The sequence below is a fragment of the Pterocles gutturalis genome, unplaced genomic scaffold, assembly GCF_000699245.1.
Source record: "Pterocles gutturalis isolate BGI_N339 unplaced genomic scaffold, ASM69924v1 scaffold30014, whole genome shotgun sequence".
In the NCBI taxonomy this organism is placed as follows: domain Eukaryota; kingdom Metazoa; phylum Chordata; class Aves; order Pterocliformes; family Pteroclidae; genus Pterocles; species Pterocles gutturalis.
The window spans coordinates 47,111-69,986 of record NW_010134233.1 but is presented as its reverse complement, the minus strand read 5'-3'; the positions used below and the strand labels follow the sequence as shown (position 1 = coordinate 69,986).

The 22,876-nt window shown below is 41.9% G+C and overlaps 1 protein-coding gene across 1 annotated transcript in view; it reads left to right on the top strand.

Annotated features, from left to right (window-relative positions):
* Nucleotides 1-22,876, top strand: part of MKX (mohawk homeobox) — a gene marked incomplete at its 5' end in the record, with an annotated part of 44,363 nt that overhangs the window by 20,869 nt on the left and 618 nt on the right. The gene's annotated exons all lie outside the window — the stretch shown is intronic.

Here is a 22,876-nt window from a genome sequence, read left to right as displayed (position 1 = left end):
TCCTTTGTTTTATGCAAAGGCCTTTTTTTTCTGGCTAAGCCAAAGTAAAGAAATGCTTGTTTAAACATTTTAAATGAATAAAAATGGCAGGTGTCTTTACAAGCCTGTTTTCCTTTTAGTACTGTCTGCCAGCATTTCTGCTGCTGTTTTCACTCCTCATCTAATGAGACTGTGGTTGATAATAATTTCTCCTGGCTACAAGTGCCCATAAGCATTAATTTGTGTTTGTTACATTTGCTGTGGATCTATATAGGGAAAGGTAATTAATATTTCTCAGTTCTCTATACATCATTCAACTCGGTTACAGATTCACATCCCTGATTCTCTGCCCTCTTATTTCAGAAGGGGCTAATAATTACATCTGATGTCTGACTCAAAGTGCCTTTAGCTTCACCTGATAGTTGATGGACAGGCACTCAGATATGTTTTAAAACCAAGCCTTTGGAAGTGCTTTATGTTGGACAAAGCAAAAATCCATTGTGCCAAGATCTGGTCTGGGTTTTGAGTGTTTTGGCCCCAAAGCATGCTACATGGTTTGACACACAATGTTCATGTGTTTGCAAAACTTTCCAAACTTCATTTGGTGAACTCCAGCTGCTTTCAGTGGGATCTTTGCTCACAGATCAAAGACCATGACCCTCGGAGAATGTAAGTGCTCATATTTGGGTACTGCTCTTCCTTCATTCTGTGCACAAAATAGGAAAAATAAAGGCTGTATTCAGCACTCGCACTTGCTGAGGTTTGAGGAGCTCTGTCATCTCTCTGCAGGCGTTGTGGCTGCTCAGAAATGCTCCTTCCCTTCCCAGAGCAGCAGCGACAGCCACCCCAATGTGAGCCCACCAAAACCCCCTCCTGCCTCATGACCATGTCCTCTTTCCATCCCATCCTGACAGCCTCCATCCAGGAGCTTCACACTCCCCACAGGACCAAAAATCCTTTAATGGGAGGTGGGCTATTGCCCACCATCACCCGCGGAGAGCCTGTGCCCCCCCACACAACACCTCCTGTGTATGAAACACCAGCCCGCAGCCCCAGCGGGGAGCAGGAGGTCTCGGCAAAAAGCCAGGTGCGGGTGAGCTGGGCGAAGGGCAGCAGAGGGGGGTTGGAGCAAGGTGTTTGCAGGGGGCAGTGGGGAGAGGTGGGTTTGCGCTGCCTCTCAGGGTGCGAGGGACGCATGTGCCGTGGGTTATCCGGTAACAGGGCTCACTATCATACTTGGTGGCCTCTGGTGATTTTGCTCCCTTGGCCCCTGTGTATCTTTATGGCTGGATTAGGGGTTTAGGAAATTCAAATGCCCTGAGATCACAGATACAGGGCAACTGTTTGTAGAGGAGAGCAGAAAGGAGAAAATCGACAAATTCTTGTGATATATTGTATGTCATCTGTACGTGACACTCTGAGACCTTCAAATGCTTAAACTGAAGACCTAAATATAATTTAGTTAGTAAAAATACACCTTAGTTATAATAAAATGATAATAGTGGAACTTGGCAACAGAGCAGCTAATAAATACTACACTTCTGAAATGTGCGTGGGATCCAAGTACATACTCTTTTACAGTGTAGTTAAAGCATGTGGCAGGACATGCTAGACCAAGATTTTCTTTTTGTCTTTCCAGTGGAAAACTAAAGTTCTTTGTTTAAGTGAAGCCCATTGGGAATTTTTCTTAAGTAAAACAAGGAGCTAAAGAATTCCATTCCCTTTTGCCAACTTTTTTCCTCCTTCAAGCCAAATTATCGATTAATGGAGCATTAAATATCAAATACTGCTTAGTTATATTAGTGCCCTTTTTATTTAGGCTGCTTCAATACTTTGTCATTGGTGCTTCAAACACAGCTGAATTAAAAGTTGAGATACTTTCTCGGGAAAATACTACCCCTTCTAAACCCCTTTGGCCTTATAAAAATAGAGGTCAGTAATCAGAAAGTCATTAAATTTGCATAGTTAAGCCCTATTCCTGATTTTTTAAAATAAAAAAATATCTGTAGTCTTTTAAGATCTTATTCTTCCTGAGCTTCATTCTTTGTCTTCCTCATTAGCTGTCTCCATTTCGGTACCCTATCGTTTTGCCAGCAGAGCAGCCAAGTGAATGCTTGACCATATTTTTGTCTGGCTCTAGTGAAACCGTGATCTGACAATAGAATACTTTTCTCTGGGTTTTCCTTCTTCCCCCAGGGAACCATACTTCAAGGGCAACCTGCTTGTCCAGCATATGAACATGTGGAAAATCCACTGCTATGCACTAATGATTTTCAGATGGGCAATTGTTGCTGAAAATCATCCCAAGAGCAGCAGCTTCTCCATTGTCGCACCTAACCACTTTGGGATCGCGTTGCTCGTAGCTGATATGGAATAAACCCTTTGCATTTATGTATAGGGTGGTGACATGTGCTGCATCACACGTATGTAGTAACAAAATTTAGGGGGAAAGGAGGTAAAAGTTACAATTGTGGTTCTTTTTTGGCCATTGCAACGTGCATCAAAATCTGACACTTATTTGAGCTTGCAAGTATAAATGTAGGAAAAAGTTGAGCTGCGCCAAAAATCCACGACAGCAAGGCAGAAGCACCCTAAATATTATCCACAACCTTCTGTTTGAAATATTTACAAGGAGACTTGTCACATACTGGGAGAGAGAAGAATGAGGTTTAAATTTTAAATCATTTCTATTACTGTTCTTCTCAGAATATGCATTCTTTTCAAACAACTTTCACTTTTAATCTGTAATTAAAGCCAAAGTTTTCTTTTAATTTTAAAAGCTTGTCCTTGGACTAAAATAACATGGAACATTTTTAAACATTGATCCAAGCTGCTGTAGATACATTTTATTTAAACCACAGAGCCTGCAGTTGGATTCCTCGCTTTGCCAGATCGGCTACAAACTGTAAGTGTGGCAGTAATGACTGTGGAGTCCTGGATGCTGCACTACCAGCAAGGAGGGTTGTTTTTCTGGAGCTGTTCCTCCCTTTGGGCCCTATTCATGAATGACTTAATATCTGTGTATGATCAAATGCCGTGCAAGTTACTGTGCACTGAAAAATCAAGGAATGCTTCTCTTCCTCGTGTGCCTTACATGGAATTGCTGTGCCTGCCCAGCGAGCAGTTGGAGAGCGGTGAGGGTGGGAAGCGAGCAGCAGCAAAAACACACACAAAAAAACACCAGAAGCAATTTAAAGAGTGAGACAAAGAAAACAGAGACAATTTTGAAAGATCAAGTGTGCAGTGCAAGCTGGATCGGGCAGTGCATAGACAGCTCTAGCTTGCCCAGGCAGCACCAGCTGGAGAGGAAGGACGGGCTCTCGTCTGGGAGGTGTTATGGGGGCAATACATTCACATGAAAATCAAAAGTGCTCCCCAGTGTTTTCTCTGGAGCGTTGTCCATAAAGATGATTTCTAGTGCATGTTTCTATTAGCTTGTTTAATCTTGGAAAGCAAACATTTACTGTTTTGATGGGCAGATCTCAAGACATTCAGGGAATCAATGCTTCTTAGTCTTTTTATCCTCTTGACCTAGTTGCTTGTGAGATGTAATTCTGTCCTTTCACAGGATGTTAAACCGCTTCACTTGAAGCCAAGACAGAGATTTTCATTAGTTGTGATATTAATTACATGATGCATGCCATACAAGGAACTTTTCTTGTGATGTTTTGGTATTTTCTTGGACATCCAGCAGAATACGGATAATAAGCAGTCCATAACTGTCTCCTTATTTATACAGACCTCTTCCTTAGTCTTTTAAGTTGCAGCAAAATTTTCGCTATGTTAGGTGCCATTCTCAGTTAAGAGTGAAGAAAGGACTTACATTATACGAGTTGTTTTTCTCATTACCAACACCCTGCAGCCGCTGCACGAAATTCTGTCTGTCTCTCCGTGCCCTAATGTGGGGACAGATTGCTATAGCAGGACTCCCACACCAAGCAGTGACTGGTAGCAAATGGGAAATAACTTGACTCAGGTGCTGAACTCCTCCAGCTGTCAATGGGAGCTACACTTCTTTGTCCAGGCAGTGACTGGAATAGTCATTTAGCTCTTTTTGGGACCCTTTCCATCCCTTTAATCCTGACAATGGACTTAAAAGATGTACCTCGCTTCTCAGGTAGGTTACGGCTGGAGTATCATTTTAGCTCTAGGAGGCAAAAGATAGAAGAAAGGATGGGGAGCGAAGGGAAAAAGGAAAACTCACAGACAGGAAATAAATACAGGTGGAAAAATAAAGAACAGAAACTTCTGGAAGATTGTAAAGAGAGGAGAGAGCTGGGAGAGGACAAGGAAAGGGGAATGCAGAATTGAGGACACAAACAAAAATTAAGAGGAAAGGGGAGAGAGATGGAGGGGAAGGAAGAGGAAAGAGAAGAGATCAAAGGGATGAAGGTAATAAAAGAAAATATTGGGGAAGCAGATATAATGGAAATACTGGTAGTAATCTGGAGTGTAACAAGGAAGGTCTCTAGAATAAAGTAGAGAAGCATAGGAGATATTAGCATTTTTCACAATCCAAAATGAGAAGTTTGACATTTTCCTTTTTAAAGTGTTTGATAAATGACTGTAGATGAGCATTCAAGGTATTGCCACTCTTCTTGGAAGGCACCTTTTAATCTAATTACTATGTCTTGGCATTTTCTTCCATGTTACACAGGCTAAGAGCAAATACACTTTCAGAAAAGGGTATGACCTTGTTTAGAGCACAAAGCAAATTAATCTTAACTGTTGCTCATAACCCAGGGGAACACGTGAACTTAGTCTGGGACTGTGTGGGGTGTGTGGTTATTAATTTCTGAGTTTCTTGGTGCACCCACAATCCCTGACTAAGCTGGACACAAAAGTATAGAAGTCTTTTCATACTTGGGCTTAATCATACCCAACCCAGGCTTTGGCAAATCCCACCAAGACTGGTTTTAAAAATTGTAACTAGCTTTCAGGCTACTGTAAGACAGTTTGGCCAAGTGTGGAGGCTTCTCTGACCCAGCATTCCTGAAAGTTTGAACTTCTCCCAGGTCTACTCCTTTCTGTAAATTTTTCAGATCAGATATTCTGTGAAAATTTTTCAAGTCATCATCTGTAAGTTGCAGGCAGAAAACCTTCTTAACCTGTTGCATAGTTGACTGAGGGCAATGTCTTTGTGGTCCTCAGTCGGTAGCATGGAAAGGACGTCACTCAGGCTGGACCAATAGTTTGATCCTTCATGGCAAATTGTGCATTCCTATATAGTTCATGATGTATATGAACCTAAAATATGTCATGCCAGATCAGATTATACATATAATTTTCAAGTTCAGCAAAAGGTTTTGTTTCTTTTTTCCCCATCATTTTTTAAAGAAACAGAGTTTATCTGAATTAAAAACATGATTGGTGATGACAAGGGGGTGGTTCTGTTTACCCTGCCACATTATATAGTACCACTTTTACTCCTTGTTTGGATAGCAGTCACAAGACCCAGATATCAAGCTGTGAAAGTATTTTTCTTGCAGCAGCCTTTCTTTTTTTGGCAGGCAGTGGCTTTGGAGATGCCTCACATTTTGTCATGTGATTGGACTGCTGATCAGGTTTCTGTGCTGCCTCATTTTCCTGGATTCCATCTGAATTAACTCTTCTTTAGGTTGCAATTGTTAGCACACTTCTGAATGAGTGGGGTTTTGCATCATAGTGTAATGAGCTCCTAATACTTAGTCTCTGTAAGAAAACAGCTCGTAAAGAAGGAATTTGCTGCATTTGTTCCATGTGAGAGAAATCTGTTTTCTGTACCTCCAGCTGTCCACATCGAAAACACATTCCTTCTTCACAGTAATATTCCTTCCTGAAACAAGGGGAAATGAGGGGAAATAACTAGTATATAATCATTCCATCTAAAAACATTCAGCTTAGTCTTGTAAACACATAAACTAGTTCTTTGTAAAAAAAAAACAAAGTCTTAATTTTCTTTAAACTGAATATTTAGATGTCAAAGATAGAGAAGCTGGATATGTCAAACATATGGTTCCTATTGCATCAGAGGCTTTCTTAATTTTGGTATTCTAATTGAAAAGACATTTTTGAAAGCATTCTAACTTTACAGAAACTAATCTATCAGACCCTCTGTCTGGTTTAGGTTTTATTCTTCCCTCTATCACACTACTCTACTTTAAATGAAGAGCAGTAACAATATCCATCCAGGACTTTGAATTGCCCTCGATACTTCCGGTGCTTGGTGTGGACCCACTGTTTGGGGCAGGGGCTTGGAGGGGAGAGAATTAGGAAGAGAGAAGGAATGAGTGTAGAGGCTATAATTTATTCAAAAGTTTTTCCCTTATTCCTGGATAACTTATAGCACAAAATGCCCTCGGCTAAGTAGTATCTTTAACTGGACAAAATTTCTGTCCACATCAGAGAAATACTGCAGGTCTACTTTAAAATAGAAGCTATTTTATAAATGTCATGAAACAACCACCTGCCTCGGAAAAGATAAAATTTCAGTTTGGCATCCAGGAGAATGAACTATATGTATTCATTTTTCCTCCTACAAATAATAGGCAAAAAACTATGAAGTTTACATCTGTAATAGGTACATTTGAAATAGAAAACATATTTGTATCTCAGGCACTGATGTTAGGTTTTCTGCTAGTGTTGGCTTTAACTGCAGAGAGATGAGCAGCATCCATTTGCTTGCAGGTTGCAATGGGTGGGATGTCTTGTGGAGCTGGTTAGAGCCCCCTCCTCAGCAGCACCCTGAGCCCTTTACAGTGCAGCTCTGACCTGCTGCAGTGAGTGCACTAGATGTGCTACTGCTCTGGTCTCAATTATGTACAAATCCATCTTTCCCAAGCATACAGAATATTTAACAATAGATTGTCTTTTTTTAGTCCACTAATGTGTACAACGTAAAGTCCACAAAGGTCATAGAGGTCAATTTTTTTTTGTTAAATGGAAATAATTGGGTCCAAAAACATTATGAATCATTTTGGTGTTTTAAGTTCAAGACGCAGAGTAAATTACTCCAAAAATAATGGTAGCCAAATGTTATTCCCTCCAAACGTTTGTCTAATATCAATTTATCTGTGGGCAGATGACTGCTATGTATAATCAGAGGCAGACTTTTGTCAAATTGAGACTAAGTAAACACAGCTGAACACAAGCAAGTTGGACTACAACTTCTTTGAGTTTTGCCAGCACTGTTATGACCTTGAAAATGAGTGTTTCTTCAGAGCAATCTGTTTTCAATACAGGAGAATTTTTAGTGTTTCAAATTAACAAGTGTTGATTGGAAATTTGTTCTGTTTAATTTTTTTTTTTTGTCCAAATAAATGAAGAGTGTGCATTTTCCCAAAGGAGGACATCGTTTCTGCAGCTTAGAAAGTAGGAATGTTTTGTAAAGGAACGTTTCTTGCACGTATCTATGAGAACAAGAACAACAGATAGAGAAAGAGCTGTAAACTCAAATGAAGCTTCATTATATAATCTGAGAAAATTTTGTACTGTTTCCTTGAAATATCATTTTTTTAAAATGTGCTGTGCAAGTAAACATAGCACTTAGGCAGTAGATTTTGTACCACTATGTATCTAGATACTGTTTTCATCATCCTTGAAAAAGTAGTACTTCCATTTATAAATTTTGCCCATTTTTCTAAAATTTAGTCCCCTACTAAATATTTTCTACTGATACTACTTTTCGCTGAGACACAAAAAGAAATGCGTCTGATTTTATTGACAAACAGAAGTACAATTTAAACTTTAGTTTTAATATGCAAATTTCCTGCTTTTAAATTACCACTCAGTTGAACAGAAAACATTTTGCTCTCTTAATTTTAAAGGCCACAACATTTGGAATCTCAAGAACGCTTTGGACAGAAGTCAAAAAGGAGTCTTGCTCAAAAATTTGTCTTCTAGTAATTACAGCAAGTGAGTCTCATCTATTGCCAATATCTCTGTTTCAAGGCGCTTCTTTGGAAGATTTTTTTTTTCATTGCAAGTGTTGTGTACAAACCAGCTTACACATCAGGGATAGGATGCATGTGCACAGTTTTGCAGCCAGGGGAAACCTTCCCGAAGTCCTTGTGCTCCGTATCCACAAGTCATACTTCTCAATCTGCCTTTTTTTTGGGGAAGCAATTACCATTTTAAAATTCCTAACAAATCCTTGTGTCGACAGTAGTTTAATGCCAGCAGCCAAACATGCACAGCACCTGGTATTTCATGGGTTGTTACAGTATGGCTTTGACTTTGCAAGCCAGGTATCATCCCAGCAGGTCTTGGGTGATTTTTGAAAGAATCGCAGCAGAAGTCTCTTCTTGCTTTAGTTTTCTCTTCCCCTGTCATTGTAGCAAAAGAAAAAGGAGGATGCAGCTGGAAATAGGGAGGAGATGGAAGAGCAAGAAGATGACAGGAAAGAGGACAACTTGACTGAGAAGCTATTTTAACTGAGAATTGCAAACAGTGAATATGCCTGTACTTTCCTATACGTTCCTATACTTTGTATGGAAATGCAGACTTCAGCAGCAAAGCAGGAGGTGTGGCTCCCAGACCTGGCCAAGCAATGCTGCTTTTTGATATTAACCAAAGACATCTGGAAAAGGCCTCGATGCCAGGGTTTTTAGACACTTTGTTGCTTTCCTCTGGGCAGCTCCTCCTTGGGACTAGAGGTGCGGACACTCACAGTGCTGGCATACTAGTTCTTATTGTGGGATTTCTCTTTCACCGTAAAGGCTAATGATGAGTCTTGTGAAGACAAAACCAGAATGTGGCAGGTGTCACTTAAGCTCATGGAGTGGGCCTCCAGGTGTTTGGAGGGTGCAAAGCAAAACTTGGGACCATCGAGCAGGACTTACTTTGAGTTGCAACAGCTCACTGCAGCCGGCTGTGTTGGAGTTGCAAGAGGAAGGGGGGAGCCTTGCTGCAGATGAGGGGCTCTGGGTGGACAGCATCCTTCAGGGTACATTGAGCAGCCCTCATGATGCTCCTGCTTGAGATGGTAGTTGCCTAGGAAGTGCTATCAGGAGAGTATTTTTAAAAGACATGCTTAACCTTGAGTTGCGTTTGGGGTTGGTGGTGTATGCCAGTGCTAGCCGAGTCCTGCCTGTGAGTGAGCCACTGTCTCAGCAGTGCTCCAAGGGGCTGGTTTTGCCAAAACCTTGCTAGTTTGTTCATCTGAAGTAACATGATTGTTGGCAGCCACGTTGGTAGATTGTGTGGGTGCTTTATATGCCCTGACAAATCTCTGCTCTCAAATACAATGTTTGCTGGTAGTGCATATTCTGCCTGCTGTTGCAGGAGGAGGATGGCGAGGAAAGCAGGCGTTGTCTGCATGTGGGGTTTGCTGCATCTGCTTTGCAGGTCTCCATAAACTTCACAATCTGTGATGTATAGGCTGTCACTCTATGGGAAAGCTTTGGCTTATGGGCAAAATAAAAAGTGAAAACTCCTGCAAAATGAAAGAAAAAGCTTTTATGGTTTTAAAAGTGGAAATGGAAGTGCTGCTAATAATAGCAATGAGTTAATTAGAGAACGTGCAACATTGCAGTTAACAGAGCTTGAATCCTTTGTGTCATAGCTGCCTGGCTTGTGAGGCTGCTCAGAGTCCTACCCTCATCCTCCATCCAAAGGCTCAAAGCCTAGAGTTGGACTGTGTTGGAGGGATCAAAGGGTCTCAGGTTTTTTCAGTATAGCTATTCCCTAAAAATATGTTATTTATGTCTGGTACCATGGCTTCCTGTCTCATTGCTTTTCCCTGTAGAAGTGGAAATTCAGGATCTTAATTCTTAAAAGGGAGAAGTTTATGCAAGGCTGTCTATACAAATACATGATTGTTGCAGATGCTGCTTACCCTTAGGGAAGCATCTAAGCAGGTCAGGGAAGACACATAAGGAAATTACAGAAGTGTGAGTTACTCTGAGATAAAGTTAATTTGGTTGCTCCTTGAGCAAAAAGTCCACAGTGATTTCCAGCTGCATCTGTGTGAGGAGTTGCATTCTATGAATGCAGATATTTTTCATAGTTTTCTATGCATATGTATGAAGCCCACTTTCTCCTGATTGCAAACCCTGCTGGGTGAAGGGGTTGTTTTGGTTTGGTTTGTTTTTTTTTTTTTATGGTAACAGGAGGGAAGACTGGTTATTTATACATGCTGATAAAGCTTCTGAGTTGTTTGTGATCTACAGATCTTTGAAATTTTTCAAAATTCGTATTTTTTTAAGTAAGTCTGTTGGTTTAACCATAAATACCATATGGTTTTACCATAATTGTGTATGTGTGTTTTAAGTCTCATGTAGCACACTGTTGCAGGAGAGAATTCCCTGATAGAAATCTCCTGACTTCCAGGAAAACATGGATGAGCTAATGTGAAACAAATATGTGGTAAATATGACATTATTGCCTTCTGCGCCTGTCTTACATGTTTTTGAAGCACCCTGTCTCTGCACCAATCTGACATCTTTAAACAAACAGTATTCACCCTGTTTGGGGGAAAAATGTTACGAGGGGCTGGTTTACATAACATTGTCTTTGATCTTGGAGGCTGATAGCCAGCAATTCCATTAGGTTTTAGAGTAGGCTATTGGCTTTAACTGCTGTTAGATCATGTCCACTATTGTGACACTGGTCAAGGTAATCAGTGCCTTTTTCAGAGAAATATGTTTAATAGTTCTGGATAATACATTTTTCCCCTGTGGTAATCATAGAATCATAGAAGCATCGAATCATTAAGGTTGGAAAAGACCTCAAGGATCATCAAGTCCAACCCAACACCACCTAACTCACTAAACCATGTCCCTAAGCACCACATCTACACGTTTCTTGAACACCTCCAGGGGTGGTGACTCCACCGCTTCCCTGGGCAGCCTGTTCCAATGCCTGATCACTCTTTCAGTGAAGAAATTTTTTCCAATATCTAGCCTAAACCTCCCCTGGCGCAACTTGAGGCCATTTCCTCTTGTCCTATCACTTGTTACTTTAGAGAAGAGGCCAGCACCCACCTCACTACAACCTCCTTTCAGGTAGTTGTAGAGAGTGATAAGGTCTCCTCTCAGCCTCCTCTTCTCTAGACTAAACAACCCCAGCTCCCTCAGCCACTCCTCGTAAGACCTGTGCTCCAGGGCCTTCAACAGCTTGGTTGCCCTTCTCTGGACCTGCACCAGAACATCCATGTCCTTCTTGTGGTGAGGGGCCCAAAAATGAACACAGTATTCGAGGTGCGGCCTCACCAGTGCCGAGTACAGGGCCACAATCACTTCCCTAGTCCTGCTGGCCACACTATTGCTGATGGAGGCCAGGATGCCGTTGGATTTAATAATACATTGTGCTTCAATAATTTGTCATTTTATTAGTACAAAGACATGGATTGCTTTTTATCACTCATTATATATATGTGTTATTACTGCCACAGTTATTATTACTGCTATTTTGGTGTAGCTGCTATTTGGGTATAGCTTTAGGTGGCCAGAGCAGCTTTTTCAGGTGAGAGCTGTTTGCAGTGATCTCAGAGAATTGGTATCTTTACTCAGAAAAACAGCCCGGGCATGTTTCCCGTGATTCGGCTATTCTCTCTTTGAAAGCAAATCTGTTTGGCTTGAAATATTGTGGCTTAGGTCCTCTACGGCTCAGCAATTGCATCTTTGTGAACTGCTCTTCCTGGAACGAATGGCAGAGGGTTTGAATCCGCCTCATTGTTATGCAGCGTGTCGTACGGTTAGAGGAGCTGAACGGAACAGTAATAATCTCTGCAGCATCATGGAGTGAGTTTACAGAGGCCCCAAAATTCATGCAATTGTGCTATACCAAGAACTGAAAGCAGTATGGCAAGGTCAGGATGAGCTGTAAGCCCTGTCTCACCGCAGCAATCTTTGCTCTAATATCGTTCCATTAATGTGGCGTAGCATTGCTGTCAGGGCTCAGGCAGCATGCTGTGCCACGTGGATACACGATGCCCCGCTACGTGATGCACATTTACTCGAGCGTGCCTCAGCGTCTGAGGCCCCGAGTGGTGAGAAGTCTGAATTCAGCCCCGTGTTGTTATCAGTTGACAATGCTTCCCTGCTGGTTTCTTGAAAATCGCTGTCTCCAAAAGCAGCAGTGTGTGCTGAATAACAAACCCCTTCACATTCAGACTCTTCAGGTTTGGGAATTGAGCCAACATTCTTGAAGAATGATTTAGTGGCCAATAAACATCTGCAAAGTCTGTAAGACTGTCAGAAGCAGTAACATTGAAAGTAAAGATCATATCAGTAGCAATTCCCCTGTCCTGACAAGGCATTCAGTGCAAATATTTGTTCAGTCATCCTTTCTCTCATTCCCGTTATCACATACAGTTTCACATGTTTTGCCAAAAGAGCAATTCCATCTTCTTCCACAAAGCTGTTCACATCCAAGGTCTTTGCAATGTTAGATACCGGCATACTACTGTTTCAGGACCTCCCACACAAGCTCCTTTGGAGTGCGGGAGCCTCATCTGCATTACACAAAGACTCCGCTGTGAAGGGATCTTACAGCTTTCAATTAGTGAGCATCTGCAGTGTGAAAGTTTTGCTGCTCCTTGAGGATTCAAGCTCAGTCTGTCTGTTTTATTACACTGCACCAATCTCCGTGATAGTCAGGACAATCTTTGAGCTCTTCTAAGTATGATTCTCCTGCAGAGTCATTGAAATTGCATTGTGCTAGGGCTCAAACCATTTGTAAATGCAAGATGATGTTTGGAGAAGAAGGAGGTGTTTCTGCTTCTTCAAAACCTCTTGGCAAATGGGTACAACCTCTTGAATAATTCTGGGCACACACTTCTGCTCCCAGAGCCTTCCCCCTTTTGCCTGATTTGCTGTGCTGCCTCTCACTTGGTCAGTGAATAGGAAAACTGAAAACACAGCCCTTCTTGAGACACCTCCCAGTTTACTAGAATCTCTGAGGAACTGTTCAGAAGGTGTCTGGGAATATTTAGGTTTGGGAAGAAATCCTGTAATGGAAATAATAACAGTGCAAGTTGTGGTGAGCAGGAGTATGAAAACTGCAGTAGCTTCACAAGGGAAAGCAAGGGGATCAGAACTAAAAACTTGACTCAAAAAAAACTGCAATCAAAAACTAAAATAATTTTTGTGCAGTTAGAGGTGAGAATAATCCACAGGCAGCTATTCCCCCTGTGATTCACTCAGCGGTTTTTCTTTCTGCAGGTTATTCTGTGTAAGGTCAGGGAGGTGTGTGGCTACAGCTTTCTGTCTAAGTTCCTATAATTCCTCAGGATGTTGAATAAAGGGGTTCCCATCACAGTCCTAGCTAGATAAGGAAGGAGACATTTTTCTGTTGTTTCTGTACTAGCCCAGTTTGAAAGAAGCCTCAAAACCCAGCTCACATCCTCACTGGGTGCTCATTGCTGCATCTCTACTAAGCATCTCTGAGGACAGGATGCTTGATTTAATGATGTGCTGTTCCGTGCCATTTGATACACTCCATCTGGTCTTTCACAAACTTTAATAATGTTGTTTTCATAAGACGTCTGTAGGATTTCACAGTTGGGAAACTGAGGCGCCAAACAATTACAGTTTTAAGTCATTTTGGATACCTAAGACCTTGTGGATGTTCATAATTTCATGGCTTTTTGTACATTCAAAACCCAGCTCTTGTTGATCTCATTTGCACCTGCAAGTGCTTGGCACTGCTGAAGATGAGCGCCCAGGTTCTCACGTCAGAGTCCAGAGACTGGGGAACATAGTGTGGCATCTGTGAAAATGTTGGTTAAAACAGCTCATCCAGCCCCACACACAAACCTGTAGCAGAAGCAGAGAGACTGTCAATCACTAACATTATTTACTTGGCATTTTTAAATCCATCTGACTATCTTTTATCTTCTTGTGTTCCCCTCCTGCAACAGCCTTGCAGCTGCTGTGCTGCAGCACTGAGGTTGTGCTGGGAAAGGTCTCACCTACTGCTCCAGGTTCGGCCCTGGAGCAGGTCCATTCTGCGGCTCTGGGGAGGCAGTGACCACAGAAAATACCACATGTGGTTGTACTGCTGTATCTCACGCTTACTGGGAAGACAGACTCCTTAGGCATTCCCGTTTTTGTGAACACATCATATAGAAGCTGATACAGATATGCATATATATGAATATATCTGTATCTCCTTATAGATATAAATAATTTTTTAAATTTGACATGCTATCCCTTAATTTGTAGGATCTGTTGTGCAACAGCTGTCTGGGGTTACCATGAAGCTCTTTTGCAGCCTACAGCCATTTTTATGGCTGTTTCACTGTTGGAGCCCTGTATGTGCTTATGCACTTCCGTAGAAGCTGCTTGAATTTTTATGCCTGAAATCGTACAGAGTGAAATAAGTTTGGGACATAACTTAAGTACCTGGGGTTTAGCATTTGGACGTTAAGTATTGTGCACATCCTGGTACCCCATGCAGTGGATGGAAGTAGCTATGTTTAAAAAGATCATATTCATCAGTCTCTTCTTTATCTTACAGGCGAGTGAAAGAAACAGTGAATTTCCTCTCCCTGACAGACTTATCCATTCTTTATTTCATGCTGCTGGCTAAACACAGCCTGGAAATCAGTTCTGGCATTCACTTAGAAGTTCCTCCACTTGCCTGAAAATACAGCACCTTGTAATTTAAATTGCCTTTGTGCAGCATACGCCATGTCTGAGCCTGCTTGGCTCCCAGGGGCAGGAGCGGAGCTGGCTCCTGCAAGTGGGGCCGCGGGAACCCGGGGGCACGTTTCTCCGAATTCTGCAGGAGGCTTCTGAAAATATCCTGTGTGCATGCATTCATATCATAATGTTACACTGCATATGTAGGGTCTGCTCCCAAACCCACAGCCAACTAGCATAACAAAATCAGATTTTACTGCTGTAGTGTCAGCCTAGGGTTGAAATACGGCTTTGAAACCCTCCCTTTCACACTGCTTTTTTAATGAAAAACAATCGGGCTGGAGTGCTTACCCTGGCTGAATTTGACTTCAGCTTTTTACTTTTAAAGCCTTATTTTAGGCTTTAAGAGCTCCCAATTAAACTTTTTAGATCCATCGTGAAAGCTTGAACGTGCCTGCCTGCACAACAGTGAGATTCCTGGGTGGGAAAAGGATATTTTTATATCAAAAATAAAGAAAATTAACACAGTGGTATGTTTTCTCCCTTCATACTGCTTACTCTTCTTTTTCCTTATGAATCTTCATTTGCCATTTCCTCATTTCCTTTTTTTTAACATCTCCCATACCCTCTCCTTTATTTCATTTTTTTTTCTTCCTCTTCTCCTTTCTCCTCTTTTCTTTGTTTTATCCTCCCCCTTCCCTGCTGCCTAACTTGGTTTTCACTTTTAACCCATAATGGTTTGCAGTAGGAGGGCTAACTACTTCATCCTTCCAGTCAGCACAGGACGTGCTGTAAATCCCTTTCTAAATAACACCAAAAAAAAAAAAATGAAGCCTAGGTCAGATATTTGTTTATGCATTATGAAATGCATATGGCAGACTATCACCAAGGAATCGGACAACATTACACTATTAATTACATGCCAGCTGAATGAGGAAGGATTTTATTTCAGTCAGCTTTGCAGCAAACTTGAAAAGAAAATAATACCATATAACCAACCGTCAGTTCATTAACAGCTCACCTCCAGCACTCTACAGCCCTGACTCCCATTATAAGCGCTACTAAAGTCTGGCTAAGAAAACAAGTCTCACACAGTGTCTTGCATCTCACCAAGGAGAACACACTGTCACTCGTCATGGGAAATTTAGAGCCAGCTGTGACAGCCCGAACAATGAAGTGATTTACACCAGGTTTGTATCTAGTTTGCTAACTCATAAATTCTTACATGCAGGTGCACAGCCCAAGACTGTAAGACCATTTGCACCGTGCCTACTATTATGTGGGGCTTTCAGTGCACTTATTAATGCAAATGTTAATATAGACCTGCAAACTCAATTCTCTTTTATGGTTTATATAATACACCTATCCCAGTCTCTGTGGGCATGTACACTCATTTTATAAAAATCACATGTATTAAAATGTAACTAGATGCCTGCTCCCACTTCAGCAGGCTCCAGGTTGCACAGGATAAAAAAGTCTTCCGGTTCCCAGGTGTTCCGGAAGAATCTTGATTGGTACCAGTCCCTTGCAATTAAGGTTTACATCTGATGTTTTTTGGTAAGAAGTAAATTTCAAAGGAAGGTTTCCCTGAAAAAGCTTTGCCTGAAGTGTGATGGCAAAGGGAGATTTCCAACATTGTCAAGACCCAACCTATGGATCTTAATAGAAGAAGTCAGTCCAGGGCTGAAGCTGTTCCTGCAAAAAAAACCACTGGAAGAACAGGGAAAAATATTCACTGTAGCTGTCATTGTGAACATAAATTGTCATTGTCATCTAAAAGGACGTAACAGCTGATGATAGGTCAGTTGTTATACTTAGTGTCACTCTCAAGCCAAAGGAGTGAAGTAATGGGGTTGTGGGGGTGACTTCATTACAAGTTGCTCCATAACCTCCTCCTGGAAGAAAGAGAGAGCAGTGGTACATGAAAGCTTTGCTGAAAAGGAGTTTTCTCTAGAGCCAGGTCCAGAGCTCATTCCGGCAAGTTTCTGACAGCTTTCCTCCACCCACCAACAACATGGTAATAAATCTTTGTCAGTAGAAATCCAGCACCCCCTTGAGATTGGACCAGCTGCAGTCGGTATCATGCACACTCCCAGGTCACGCTGCCTCGCTGTGTCTGCAGCCACAGGGCATCTGAAACTCCAACAGGGATTTCCATCCCTCCAGCAAAAGCTGCTGCACGGGCACTGCCAGCCTCAACTAGGTGGTTTCACATGGACCTGCCCAGTCCAGGACCTGCTGCAGGCAGGATTGACTTCACAAGGGACAACGCTGAGTGGATCCCGTGTGGAGGTGGCCTAGGGTCTGCAGGGGGTCAGCCACCGGGGTGAGTTTGGGGACTGTTTCTGTAGGAGGCTCTGCGGTTTGGCGTCTCTTCCAGCGTGAGCTTTCCTGTCTGCACTTCTCCATAATTCATCCTTAATAGGTCTGATGTCCCTAAGGAAACCTGGGAGGGTGGTGCAAGAGGAAAAGGGTTTTAAGAGTTGCTGTGCTGGATCGGCTGAGTCCTCTCTATGCTTACAAAGTCTTTGGTAGTGTGAGTTGCTGGCTGAGCCACCATCCTCATTCAGAAACTCACTTGTTTGTTCGTATCAGGCTCAAAATGGGAGCACTGCAAGTATCAGCATGGGAAGGCCAACTCCTCCTTCCTCCGATTCAGGCTGAGGAGCTGACATTTGCTGTGCTTGGATTTTTCAGAAGCTGCTACATTCTTTGCACCAAGATTAAATGGCATTTCTTGTAAGAGGAAAGGGCCTGGCCTGGTGCTCTGGGCTACAGTTTCCCCTCCCTTGCACTGCTGAGCGGCCTGCACTAAGCCACCTTCCCTCCCCAGATGTCAGGGAACGTTAGTGATGTTGTGTGATTCATGGTTTACTTTGGGATCTGTTGGGTGAAAGGAGATGTGTCAATGCAGAAGAGTACAGGAATATTAACTCCATTTAACCCAATTTTGTTCTTGGAGAACCAGAGATCTGAAAGTCGTATGTGCCCTGAAATTGTGGTTTGGAAAATACTGGAGTCAAGGTGTGTGTGTTTGTGACCTACAGAAATACCTCATCTCACCACTAATTTACTCAGACATGTAAACTTCATTTTTCATTCAGCAGCCCCAGTTTATTTCCCGTTCCTCCCTCTTTTTCCTCCTCTTGCTTGTTTTGAAAATGCTGGTCAACACATGTTAAACCAGAGTCTCCAAAACCAACAAAAGAAAGTTCAGGAAAGGCAGTGAGAGAAACAGCTGAATAGCATTGCCAATTTTTAAATGAAGATAAGTTATACAGGACCTTTTATTGAACCAACAAATATTTTATAGTGTTCACCATTTGGGGCCAGCAGTTCTTTTTTTTCCCTCCCTTTTGTGCTAGAATAGATGTGTAATTCGTCAGGAATCTGTACATGTTTAAGTAGTGTCAAGAAATATGACGATCATGTGGGACTGACCTACTGTGTCTTGACTTCCATGTCCATTTTTTCCTACTACATAATGTTCTGTACCCTTTCCTCTCTGTCTCGTTCCCTCATTCACACGTTCTTTCCCCTGTTGGTTTCAAGCCATCTTTGCTTTGTCAGTGTTACCTGATAACACAAAGCAGGGGTTTATCGGTTCAGCTGGAGCTGCATATAACACTGAGCGGGGGAGCAACGTGGATGCTTCTGAGTCCTACGTAAGTGGTCGGTCTTTCCTTTGCCGTTCCCGGCAGGGCCTTTAGGTGAAGTCAGTTCATCACCACACACGTGTGATATTCTTAGGTCAGAATTCTTTGATCCAAAGAATAGAATGTAACTGTAATTAACATTATTTAGCACACCCCTGAAGTCATCCAAGTACATGAAAGTTATGAGTCTGGACTCGGCGAATGGTAAGCGTCTGAATTGTTCTGAAATATTTGAATGTGCTGCAAGTACTGCGTAGCCAGAGAGCCTTTCTGTGTGGTAAATTGGAGTACATATACATGCTACGGCATTTATGCTCTGGCTTTCTTCTCTAATGGTGTATGTACTTAGATGTATATCTTCTTGTGAATTATTTGTATATTTTAACAACAGTCAAGTGTAATGGCAATGTACTCCAGGTAAGTGATGCTGTTGTCCAGTTTAAGGATGGTTTGCCTGCAAGAACCCTGGAGTTTATTTTCTTTGGGTGGGCCTTTCTGATAGCAGACGAACAAAAGAAAGTATTTTAAACATAGGAGAAATCCTGGAAAATTCTGCTCTTAAGTGCTTTTGAAATGGTCAAACTATTGCCTAGGCATGTTGTCTTTGGACTTCTGAGGCTCATTTCCATCCCTGCTAAAAGAGGACTGCAGGCTACCTTGCAAGAGAGCTGTCAGGATCAGCCAGTGAATATTTATGAAGAAATATTGTGGTGAAAAAAATAATATATGCTACATATATTATTAATAATTATGTGAGTCCTGAAAAATGCCGTACTCTATCACAAAGCTGGTATTGTCCAGTGACTACACTCTTGGCACTGCATGCTACAGTAAACTGTATACTGAAAACTCATACTGATGGAAAGGTATACAGGATTCCATTGGTAAGTGATTTATAGTGACTTCCTATTATAAACAAGAGGGAACAAATAGCCTGTCTTGCTGGTTTCTTTGGGCAAATGGTGAGAGCAGAATAAGACATTCCTGGCCAAGCAAAAGTTGATTCTCTGGATGCTTGCAACTGGGAGCCGAATGAAGCACCGAAAAATGAGGTATAAATGACAATCCCTAATTATAAATGATTGAGTTTCCATTTTCATAGTGCTTAAAACTGTACAGCTGGAGACCAAACAACCACTGTTTTAAGTGATTTCCAAACTTGTAACAAAAAGATGCTTCTGATGTTTAATAGACTTACTATAGTGTCTCAATATACGCTGAAAGCCTACCAACATCCTTTCACAAGAAGCACATTGTTTTCTGAGAGAGAACAAGCCACCTTCAGCAACAGCCTCTTTTTGGGTTTCAATTAATAAATATGCTATTGAACACAACTGTAGTTAGTTTAGGAAAGTTATTTGTGCTGGCCAGTGGTATGCTGTTGATAAATTTAAGTGTACGCCCTACCAAATCAGTCTTTGGAACAGTGTGGAATATAATGCATCAGCATTGGCTTTCTCTGGAGTCACTTCATCTAAGCTTGACAAGTCTGTAGGGTTGAAATTTGTGTCACAGCTTGCCTTAATCCAACTAGTGAGAGGACCACGCTTTTTCAGGAGAGACCAGAGGTGGCTGCCACCTAAGGCTTTTTAGATTAAAGTTAACCACAGCACTTGGAGGGGGCAGCTATGGTGCATCCTCAGTTATAAAGTGCTGCCTCTCATGTAGTGAGAGAGGACTCATGAGTGATGTGCGAGGTCTGCCCATCAGCACTTGCTCTGGAGTGAGTCCTTAGCTGAGGCTACTCGGTGAGATTCAGTATGCTGCATCATTTTTCCATTCCTTCCGTCACCATTTACAGAGGTGTTACCTGGTCCCAGTGCTGTTACCTCATTGCCTCAGAGAAGAAAGCTGGGAACATGTTGCGTGATGGTCGAGAAACTAAACACTTCCCGTACTGAGAGTGGTGTTCTTTGGTTATATTCATTAAGAGGTCTCACCAAAATTTGCTTTTACAGTTGTAATATACTTTTCAATTGTGGTGCAGATATGTCAAATATCAAAAGCTTTATTTATCAAAAGCTTTAATTAGTAGTCGCGGGTAGAGCAGGTAGATTGTGAAAGATGGAGAAAAAACAAAATGTCAGGCAAGGGTCGCCTTTTTTTTTTTTTTTTCAAACTTTATAGATTTTTGTCATCTACATTCCCTGTCTTGTCAGCAAAGAGCCAGACATAGTCAGACTGCGATTCTTCCAGGCTGAGCTAAGCAGTTAAGGCTGTAGTTACACCACCAGTTTACTCTCCAAAGGAGAGATATGGTACTCCCCTCATCCAGCTCACAGCATATCCACAGGGATGATAATGCTGCCCAAAGAGAGACAGTGGGAGAAGGTGGCCACAGAAGAGGGCTTCATAATCTGGTTCTGCAGCAGCATTCAGGGATGTTGAACTGCAGTGTTAGATAGGTGGGCTGAAACCACTTCTTGGAGGCCATCTCTGTTGTTTGTGAATGGAGTCTGGACAGCTAGCCTGGATAAAGATACAACTTAGACGGCAGGTTCATGGCAAGTGAGGTGAACACTGCCCTTCCTTTTGAGTTGGATCAAGTTAGTTTGACCAGCAGGGTGTCAAGGAGAGCATGGCAAGTGGTCTTTGTCTCCCTTAAGGTGGTTATCCCTATCCAAAAAGAAGGTAGCAATACTTACTTCCTTCGCTAAGGGCTGTTCAGACAGATGTGAGCTCCTTGGATGCTACGGTAGTGCAAAGTGAGGCATACCGTCAGAGGTTTGGTATAGCAGAAAAGCATTTTTGGCACAAAAAACGAGGCCTGTGCTTTGAAATGTTGGATTTTCAGACTTCATTGTACTAACATGCTTTTACAGCAGTTGTTAGCAAGAGCTTTGCAAATTATCAATGATGGTTTTATTGTAACCCAGTTTCGAGTTTCTTTGACATAAATTACTTGTTTTTTCAAACATAAAATCTGAATGGAATAAAAAAAGACATGTAATTCAGGAAAAATCTTCAGCAAACTTAAAGAATGGATAGCTCTTTGCTTCTGGATTGTATTTTTTAGCTTTGCTGCTGCTTTTATATACCATGGGCAAGCTGCTTTCTTTTAGAGCTGGCTAAGCACCAGTAAAAAATATTTGCAAATACTCCTTCAAATAAACGCTGGAATTGGAATGTGTGTCACCATTCACACCTACTTTCCTCAGAAGTTTGTACAAGCAATTTTTTTGTTCATAGGAAATATTTTCCAACAGCAAAAGAAACTGACAGATGCTTGAGAGGTGTATTTATATCCAGGTTTGCTCTGGCAGTGACATGCTCTATTACTTGCCATTTCCATTTCTATACCTAGTGACCTATTCAGTCCTAAATCTCCTCTTTAAAATTGTCTCTAATTAAAAAAAAAAAAACAAAACAAAACCACCAAACCAAAACAGGGCTGAGAAATTATTTGTAGCCAAGTACAGCATGAAGAAGGAGACTTTTGGTGTCATTCAGTACCTCTCTCTGGACCGAATGGTTTCTTTTTCCCTTGGTTCCCTCTCCACTGTATAGGTTGAGCTTCCCCCCCTTGAATCCCATTCAAGCATTGATTTAGGAGAGCTTAAGAGATACTGATTTAAGATGTACTGTTTTGGAACAAAATGTACATCTTGGTCATTTGTGAACATTTATTTATAAAGCTGTTTTGCAAAAGGATGGAGGCCTGCTAAATCAAATAGCTTGACAAACATCTGATCTCTGAAATTACAGCTGCTCTCCCTGCATTTCTTTGGTGAGACTGTGTCTTCAGTGGTCACCTCCAAGTGCTGGGAAGTGTGGCTGGGCTGAGCTGCTCGATGTGGGTTGGCTGTATGAGGCAATGAGCCGCTGGTCGGTGGTGGGCAGTCACTCATAAATGAAGAGCTGTCAAGGGTTGCAATGTGCTTTGGGACCTATGCCACTGGAAGCTCTGTTTAAATAAATCATCCACTTTTAATTAGTAATCTGATGGAAAGCTAGCAATAAGGTTGATTTTTAGTTGGGAATCCAGCCTCATAAGGAAGTGCATTTTTTAATGAGATTTTTACCATGGGGCTTTTGGGGTCGCGTAGCCATTAGTGCTCATGCCATTGCTGTTTCTTCTGTTTAACTGTTTCTCCATGGGCATTGCAGTTACAGACATTGACTTCTTGCTCCTCTATAATTTGTTTCTGCGTCAGGATAGCAAGGCCACTGAATAAAGCTTACACATTTCTGCCTGCTAAGTATGTCTGGCTTCTCTGTGACATGAGGACTTAATGAATGAACAAACATGACTCTTCATGGGAAAGTGTAGCTTATGCCTGTGATCCAGTTTCATCTCTGAAGGCTGTTAATCAGGTGTGGTTGTTACTTGTGTCCTTCTCAGCCTGCCTCTGTGACTGCTGCAGCCTGGGCAAGGGGTGTGTTGAAAACCACACACCTCACGTGTGCATGGGTGAAAGTCCTATTTTTAGTGCACACAAGAAGGCATTCACTGAAGGGCAATGAAGCTGATTTTTTATTTTTGGGTTTTGTAATTCCTTATGTCCTTGGGATTTACATATTGCAAAACTGCCTTCATCACCCTGTAAAATGTAGGTGAACTTCCAAGACCAGCTTTATTCTCACTATTGCAAAGATAACCTTTTCCTAGATATGGGCTGGTGTGGGATGCGATGGGCAGGGTTCAGCACCACTTCTGCCAGTGTGGTTCTGGTGAGA